Below are 9,432 nucleotides of genomic sequence, written 5' to 3' on the forward strand. Positions count from 1 at the left end.
ATAAATTAAATGATAATATAAAATGAATTTAATTAAGGTTTTTAATCATTTATATAAAATGTGAGTAACATAAATGGAAAAAAGAATAAAAACTTGTTAAACATGAATGTAATTAGTTTATACTATATTATAAAATATTTGAAAAAAATTCTTAAAAACCATTTTTTATGCATGAAGTACTGTTTATTGATGCATATTACTTAAAATTCAAGATTACAAGTAAACTATGCGTAAGTATAACTTATTAAATCTCAATGTTTGAATTCGTGTAACTGACCGCGGATAAACATGATCAAATAAAAAATAAATATCTCATTTTAAAATATAAAAAAATCTAAAATATAATTAAGATAATTATTGAGTTCTAACAAAATAATTAACTATTATCTTTATAAAAAATTATATTATTAACCAAATATAAATTACTTCGTTATTGAATCTAAATTAAATTATAACAACAAATTTAATTAAAAATAAGAAATTTTAAATAATTAATTTGATACTAATATCGATATATTTTTATCAAATTTTTATCATATATTCAAAAATAAAAATATTATCGTTTTTTCAAAATCACATAAAACCATATTATAACTCAACCGAGATAAAAAAAAAAAGACAAAATATTAAAATCAAGATGTATCTGACTCCATTACATAATACCCTTCTAGTCATTCAAAATGCTAAACTTTTCCAATAAACTTACAAAATAGCCACTTAATTGTATAGTTGTCAAATACCACCTAAAAATAAAAAATAAAGATAAGAATATATATATATATATATATATATATATATATTTTAAAGTAAAATAAATAAATAAATAATAAAAAGATATATAGAAAGAAAGGGGTTGGTAAAAAGTGTGGGGTATCATCAGTTTCATTATACCCTATATTCTTCTCGGGATTGGTGGTAAAAAGACCTCCTTTCTCCTATAAATACTCACCTTTCCCCCCTTCTTCACCCTGCAAATCCTTCTTTCCCTCTCTCTCTCTCTCTCTTCAAGAACCCTAATTAGGGTTTTCATCACGAAGATGAAGACGACGATCATCGATCTGCAAATAACCCACTGATCCTCTTTCTATTCTTCCACGGCTTTCTTGAACTGCATGGGTTTTGATCCATCCATCAGATCTGTACTGTGTTTATATATATACATACATATATATATATATGTATATATATAATCTTTGCGGTTCAATAAAGCTGTGGGAAGATAGAGAAAGGATCAATTACCAGAAGGAATTCAAGAAGCTAAAAACACACACATTAATGTGTGTAATTAATATCCTTTTTCTTGTTCTTTAATTCATCAGTATTATTGGCTTAACTTTCTAGATTTCTTGGGTCCTTTTTTATGTTTGATTTTAATGTGTTTTATTCCGAATTCTTGATTTTTATATGTATATATCAAGAAACTTCAGTAAAAAGATCTGATTTTTTTACCTCAAAACATGTTCATAAATTACTGTTTTTAACTGCTTTTTTTTTTCTTGATTGATTTTCATATCAAACCATGTTCAGTAATTAGATTTTAACTGCTTTTTTTTTCTCATGTCATTTGTTGCTTATGATTTCTTGTATTCTTCTTGTTTTTAAATCGATTATTGGATTTATTAGCTTTTTTCCGTGGATTTTCCGCTCGTTTAGTTGTTGATTCAAACGAGTTAAAGAAAACCCTGTATTTTATCATCGAGAATCATTGAATGATCGATGTATAATTACGAGAAAATGCTTAAATGGTCACATCATTTAGGTTGCTAATTAATCATTCTGATGAAAAAAAAGAGGCTAAAAAGTTTGATTTTTTAATGAATTTTGTAGGGTACCAATCTAAGTGTGTATATGGACCACAATAATGCAAGTTTCCCTTTCTCATATGGAACCCCTCAACCAACTTTAGCTCACACACAATTTTAAAGCCATTCATGTGAATTAGGTAAAACATGTGATTGATGGGCATCTTCTAATTACTAATTTTCTTAAAAATATTTAAGTAATAATATTTAAAGCCCTTTAATTTTCTACATAATACTAATGGAAATTGTTCATCAGGGGTGTTTGGGATTGCTTATAAAAACAACTTATTGATTTGTTCCAGTGTGACACCGGTAATAAGCATTTTTGAGTGTTTGGATAAACAACTTATACCGGTGTCAAACTGGTAATAAGGAGTTTTTGAAGAAGTTAAACCCTTCTGACTTGTAATAAGTTGATAAGTGTTTTTGTAGAAAAACATAAGTTGATCAAAATCAGTTTATAGGATTGGTAATTATTTGTTGTAAGAATGTCTTTTTTTTTTTCAAACGAATGTGAATGGTTACGTAAAAGGATATCAATGGTATCAGATTTCGTTTTCGAGTTTAGCTTTTTTTTTAACATTTAAACAATAGGCTGTCAAAAAAAGTAACCGACTTAAAAGCAACAAAAGATGTCTATATGCTATAGCAAGTACTTGTTCGATAAGCATATATAACAGGGAATTTTAAAATGCTAAACAAATTTATTACCATCCATTAACATATTTGACGATTGGTTCAGTTAATTGTCGTTCCTAAGATGTTTCCGATGACTCTTTTCAAGTGTATATATATGTTTAAACTTTAGGGTTTTTGAAATGCCTTCAGTATCTCGTGAGAACTCGTATGTCAGTTACATATAGGCTTTAGGGTTTGAAACCTGATGTAACTTGATTAACACATACAAGAAAGTTGTTTTTATAAACGATATTAACGTTTCTTTTAACTGTTGGAGGGCTTAGCATACGATCTTTTACTGATAATGTATAATTAACAGATTCTTTATTTTCTTATATGGAATTATTGTTTTTAATTCATAATCATATTATACTTTATAATTTTCAACTTCATAATGATGATGATTAAATATATGCGGTTAAATTTAAGTCTTAATCATAAAGGTAACTTATAGTGCTTGCATTTAATCATAAATAACTTATATGCGGTTAAATTTAAGTCTTAATCATAAATATATAGCTTATAATCAAACTAAGGGTTGTTCAGTTCGTGATGAAATAGAATCGAAGCTTGTTAAGTCTTTATGTGGTTTCTTCTCTGCATTATCCAAAACCCTAGTAAGAAAAACCAAAACCTAAAACCATCAATATATCAGTTCGATTTATAGGGTCTGTTAGTAACTTCTTGAAAATAAACCAAATACCCATCTCCCTTAACCTCCACCTCTATCCACAGATGGCAGATACAACTCGATTTCAGGAATAGAAAAATGAGTTCAGAAAGGGAAGAGAGAGGAAGAGGAAACAGGGTTGATTTCAGGAAGATCAAGAGGAGAGAGCGAGAAGAAGAAAGTTGTTCCACTCTTCCAGAGAGAACAAGAAGGTAGAACGATATCAAGAAGAGGGAAGATGATCGATTTGGTGGGGAAGGAAGACGATTCGTACTAGCGGAAAAGTTTCGCTAACCGGCAGGCAATAGAATCTGCATTAACTGCTAGGAAAGAAAAAAATAGCATTAGCTGCTAGGAAAGAAAAGTTGTCAATCATCTAAAATAAGAAATAACGTTCATCTGTTTTTGAAAAACGTATGGGATCGACCATTAAAAAATTTCATTAAATAAGAAGTAATTTCGTCATTTATCCTTTAACCAATCAAAACCACAAAGACCACAATCACAATATCAATCTTGATTGGGTAATAGCGGAAAAATCGATAAAAGAATGAAAACGTCCCTCAATTAACATAACTTTTTAATGGTTGTTAGAAAAAGGGACTGTATTAAGTTTTTCCAAATCACGAAGGCCAAAACTGCAGGGACAAAAAGTGTTGTTTTTGACAAACCACAGGGACCAAATTTGTAGTTTAGTTTAAAAACAAATATGTAACAAAATTGGTGACCTTACCTTGAAGATAATTAAATTAATAGAAGACAGAAAAGTTAAGATTAGACAGCATGTTTTTGCTGTTTTGTTTGATTATTTGAAAAGGGTTTTATTTTTATTTTAAAATTAAATATTAAATTATAATGGAAAAGACCAATCTAGAATCTTAATATTGATATGGTTGTTTTATTGTCATTTACTTTCTTTTTTTTATTTTTTAATAATTTATTACATCCTGAGATAAAAAATTTATTTATAAAAAGTTATGTTATCAAATGACCTTTTGTTTAGCAGTATTGTAGTTTTGGTTTTTTAAGAGATCAGATGTTCAAATCTCATAAAATATGAGAAAGGTGTATGAGTTTATTTGTTGCATTTGTCGTATATAAATATTATGGTTTTTCTTAAAATATTTTTTAATTTATGAAAGAAAAGTCGATATTTTTAACTCTTGAATGTATTTATTTCATCTTATTAATAATTAATATAATTTGTTAATTAATTAACACATATGATTAAATGTTGTATTGTATTGTTATTTATTGGTTGTTGTCTTTTAATAAAATTCTAATTATCTATACTATATTATAAAGTATTTGACAAAAATTCTTAAAAACCATTCTTTATGCATGAAGTATTGTTAATTAATCCATAGTACTTAAAATTTAAAATTACAAGTAATTGTGCGTAAGTACGACTTATTAAAGCTTCAATTTTAAATTCGTATAACTAACTGCAGATAAACATAATCAAATACATGATAAAGATCTCATTTTAAATATAAAAAATTTAGAATATAGTTAGGATAATCATTGAGTTCTAACAGAATCATTATCTTTATTAAAATTATATTGTTCATCCAAAATAAATTACTTCGCTATTAAACCTAAATTAAATTATAATAAAAATAGAATTAAAGAAATTGTAAAAAAACGAGAACTTTTAAAAATTTAATTTGATATTAATATCAGTATACTTTTTCAAAATTTTTATGATATCTTCAAATTTATTTTTATTTAACTGTAAAAACATCATCTTTCTCAAAACCACTTAAACCGTATTGTATCAACAGAGACAAAATAAAACGAAACATTAAAATGAATATGTATCTCGTTGCATTGCACGAGTACCCTTCTAGTAAATAAAAAGACATTTGACCTATCAGTATTCAAGTTTTAGAACATCTTCAACACATTTCTTCAAAAATGGAGAAGCTCAAAATTTTGGATGATTTTGCTCCAACAGATTCTTCAAAATGGAGAAAGTAGAGTGTGTCAAATTCTTCAAATTTAGAGAATTCCCTAAAAATGATTACTATAAGAGAAAATTGTTCTTTAATTATATTTGACCAATAAGAAATTTTGAAATAAATGCTTCGAGAAATAATATTTTATTAAATGAATAAAATATTTTAATAATATAAAAATAAATGTTTTAATCTCTAAAATGAATAATTTGTTGAAATTAAATGCAATTTTGGAGATTTTGAATCTTGATTTTCCATTTCGGAAAATTCGTTGAAAATGCTTTATTTCCAACAAATTATCTAAACTTTTTTCTCCAAAATGGAAAAAGTAGTCGAGAGAGTTTGGATTTCTCCAAATTTGGAGAACTTCGAAAAATAATTACGATGAAACATAAACAATTTTTTTTTATTAACCCGGATATTCAACACGCTATGCGAGCCGACTAATCACAGGACGATCAACATGCTTTGCAGATAGCCCGGAGTCACCGCATTTGAACCTCCGTGGCCACAAGGGGATTTTTATTTCTCCTTGGATTTGAACCCAGGACCTCCTGATACTTTTGACATTTAGAGTCAAACTCAAACCAATCAGGCACCACCCTTGTGGTTGAGATAAACAATTTTTTTATTGTTAGAGCAACTTGAATAGATTATGAGTAATTTCTCCAAAATAGAGGATTAAAAGTGAAAAAATCGAAAAATAGTTACATTCAACTCCGATGGATTTTTTATTTTAAAGATTTCAACATTAATTACATTGTTAAAATATTCTATAACTTTATCATTATAATACACTTTTAAAAAACACTCGGATAAAATAATAATATTTCAATCTTATTGGTGAAAATGGATTAAAAAAATCATTTATTCTCTTCTTTGCATCAAGTTTTAAAGAATTCTTTAAAGTTGAGTTTTCTCTATTTAGGGAGTGTTTGAGATTGCTTATTTAAAACAACTTATGTTTTTTTTTTTTTTGTAAAAGTGTTTATTAACTTATGTGGTATCAAATCGGAGTTAAATAAAACAGAGTTAAAATTGTAAACTGATAATAAGCAGTTTTTCATAAGTCGTGAATGATTAACTTATCAAAAACAGCTTATTACCAGTTTGGCACCGATATAAACAGTTTTTTTTTATCCAAACACCAGAAAACAACTTATCGCCGATGTCAGACTGAAATAAGTTAAAAAGCATCTTTTATAAGCAATCCCAAACATGAAACACCACGTTAAAAAACGATATATGGAATCTGTTAGAGCAAAATAGAGAACAAAATCTTTATTTTCTATAGTTTTAGAATCAATTGGAGATGTTCACATATTCCATCAATAAAAAATCTTGAAATAAATGTTTGTGAGAAAAATAATATTTTATTAAATGTATGAAATATATTAACAATAAACTTATTGTTGTAATATCTAAAATGGAGAAACTGTTGGAGACAAAAAAAATTGAGATTTTGAATTTTGATTATTCATTTTAAAGAAATTTTGAAGAATTTGTTACAAATACATTTGTTAAAACACAATACTTGTTATAAATGCGAAAAGAATCAGTGCTAAAACAAATGTAAAACAATAAATCATATACGATAAATGCAACAAAAGAGCCTAAAATCACATTTGATTCTACACTAACAGTCAACGTAAGGGTGTGCAAGCGAAGTGTCTTGCAATCTCAGGTCACGACCAAAATTGAACGAGTTACATATGATTTTACTGTTTTCTTATTCTCTTATTTAATTATCGTTCTCATACAAACCTAACTTTACATGTGTGTGTATATACACACACATATACACACACATGTAAAGTTAGGTTTGTATGAGAACGATAATTAAATAAGAGAATAAGAAAACGGTAAAATCATATGTAACTCGTTCAATATATATATATATATATATATATGTATATATATGTATATATATATATGTATATATATATATGTATATGTATATATATATATATGTATTATAGCTAGGTTTCATGTGTTAAAGATGAATTGAAATATTTGGTACACACATTGAAAGAGAGTAGGGGCAAAAACTAGATGACAACACATGGGAATTGGATCGAATGTTTTTGTGGTGGGAATTTTGAGCCATTTGGAAGTAATACTTATTGGGATGTGCCCAAACTTAATTAATTAGTATTGGGAAACTCATCATTTTGACCATTCTTTTATTATAACTTTTCTTGAAATCTTGCATTACTTTCTTGATTTCAAAATAAGCTCTATTTCACAAAGAAAAATAAAGGAAATTTAATTAATTTGACCCTATTTTCTGTTGTAATTGGGTACTTATTATCAGGGTTTTAAATAGCGTGAGACATTACATAATCGCAAAGCCAAGTCTTAAGTTTAGTAGGCTAGTAGCTATGACAAGACCACGATAGTTTTTAAGGTATTTATAACGATATATATATATATATATATATATATATATATATATATATATATATTAGTTGTGTATCCGTGCAATGCGACGGAAGTCGTGAGTTTTAACGATTTTGAAGTTTTACTGGTTTTATTAGAGAAAATTTAACAATGATATAAATTACACTTGGTCTTTACATATTAATATAATTTGAATAAATAAGAGTTATCATTCCAATTACAGTCTATCGATTGAAAAAAATTGTATGACAATTTAAAATCTAACATATTTAAACGACTCCACAAAAGATGCTCGATTTACACCAAGAGCAAATAACTAAAAAATCGAGAGCGAGACCGAGAGTTTTAGAGCAATTGAATGAGGAATGAATGAAAGAACTTTTAATAACTCATGGTGAATATCAGTTTGAATCTCATCTTGAGGGATATGGAGAAGACATAGATGTATGAGAGGGTGAAGACATGAATGAAAAATGTCAAAAATATCTTGGGAACATGAAATTAAAAGGTAATAATGTGCACTGGTAACTTGCACTATATGTTATTTTAATTGTAGATTAAGAGATTTTAAGACTGAATGCGTAAAATAGTAGTACTTAATGCATTATGAGTTGTTTTTAAGACTTTGTACATTAGAAATTGTTTTTAAGACTTTTGATAAATCTGATTTATAAAATAATATAGATGTATGTGTGTGTGTATAAATACAAAATTTTAATTATTTAATGAGTCAATGATATTAAACGATTTAAATTATATTATATGCTTAAAACCAAAACTAAGACACTATAAGAAGATAAGAGAACACGACTATCGCGTTACAAAATTTGTGCTTTGGATAATGACGTGCCACATTATGAGACACGATGGCTGTCGTAACGAGCCTTTCAAAACACCTTTATTACAATAAAACTTGTTTTCTAAAATGATTTTATACGATATTTTTTTAAAATGTCGTATAATAATTTATTTGATGAATGCTATAAAGATATAATAATTTATTGTTAAATCCTGTAATTTTATTATAAGAACCCATTGCAATGTTTTAACATAAAACATGAGATCTTATGTTATAAATTTATAAAATCTTATGGTATATATGATAACGATTATCAACGTTTTCAAAGACAAATTTTGTCTTGGTATCTAATTGTTAACTTCCTTTTATACAATAATACCTCATTATTCATCTAAGAAAATTTAAATATGATTTATTTACTTATATATAAAACTATATATTTATATATACATACATATATATATATAGAGAGAGAGATAGAGAGATGGGCAATCAAATGCAAACTACTCAATTTGTACAAACCGTGCAAACCACCCCCATTCGTCGATTTCATTGTTTAATATAATGAAATTGTTTAATCTTGTGAAATTGTTTCATATAATACTTAATGAAACTTTAATGAAACTGTTTCAAGTATTTTTCTAAAATTAAAATAATGAAGATGATAATATTCATGATTAACACATTCCACAATAAAAATGATTAATCAACCTATCATATTTACAAAAAAAATAAACAAAATGAAAAATTATGATGAGTTGAATGAGGTTTGTACGTTTTGTATAAATAATGTGATTTGCAAAATAAACCTCCTATATATATATATATATATGTGGAGAGAGAGAGGGGGGGAAGACTTGGGATCACGTGAGACCAGACTGTTTTCATGAAATCCGTGAGACCACTTTTTACACCTGAAACTTCATAGCAAAACACTGTGAAGGTAACTTTCACAATTTTTTTGCTATAAAGGTTCGGATTTTTTTTACTTTCACAGTGTTCTGGTGTGAAGTTTTAAGTGTAAAAAAATGATTTCAGGGATCTCAGGAAAACAGTCTGGTCTCACATAAACCCAACCCTGTATATATATATATATATATATATATATATATATATATATATATA

Source organism: Cynara cardunculus (genome assembly GCF_001531365.2).
Source record: "Cynara cardunculus var. scolymus isolate 2C chromosome LG 17, CcrdV1, whole genome shotgun sequence".
In the NCBI taxonomy this organism is placed as follows: Eukaryota; Viridiplantae; Streptophyta; class Magnoliopsida; order Asterales; family Asteraceae; genus Cynara; species Cynara cardunculus.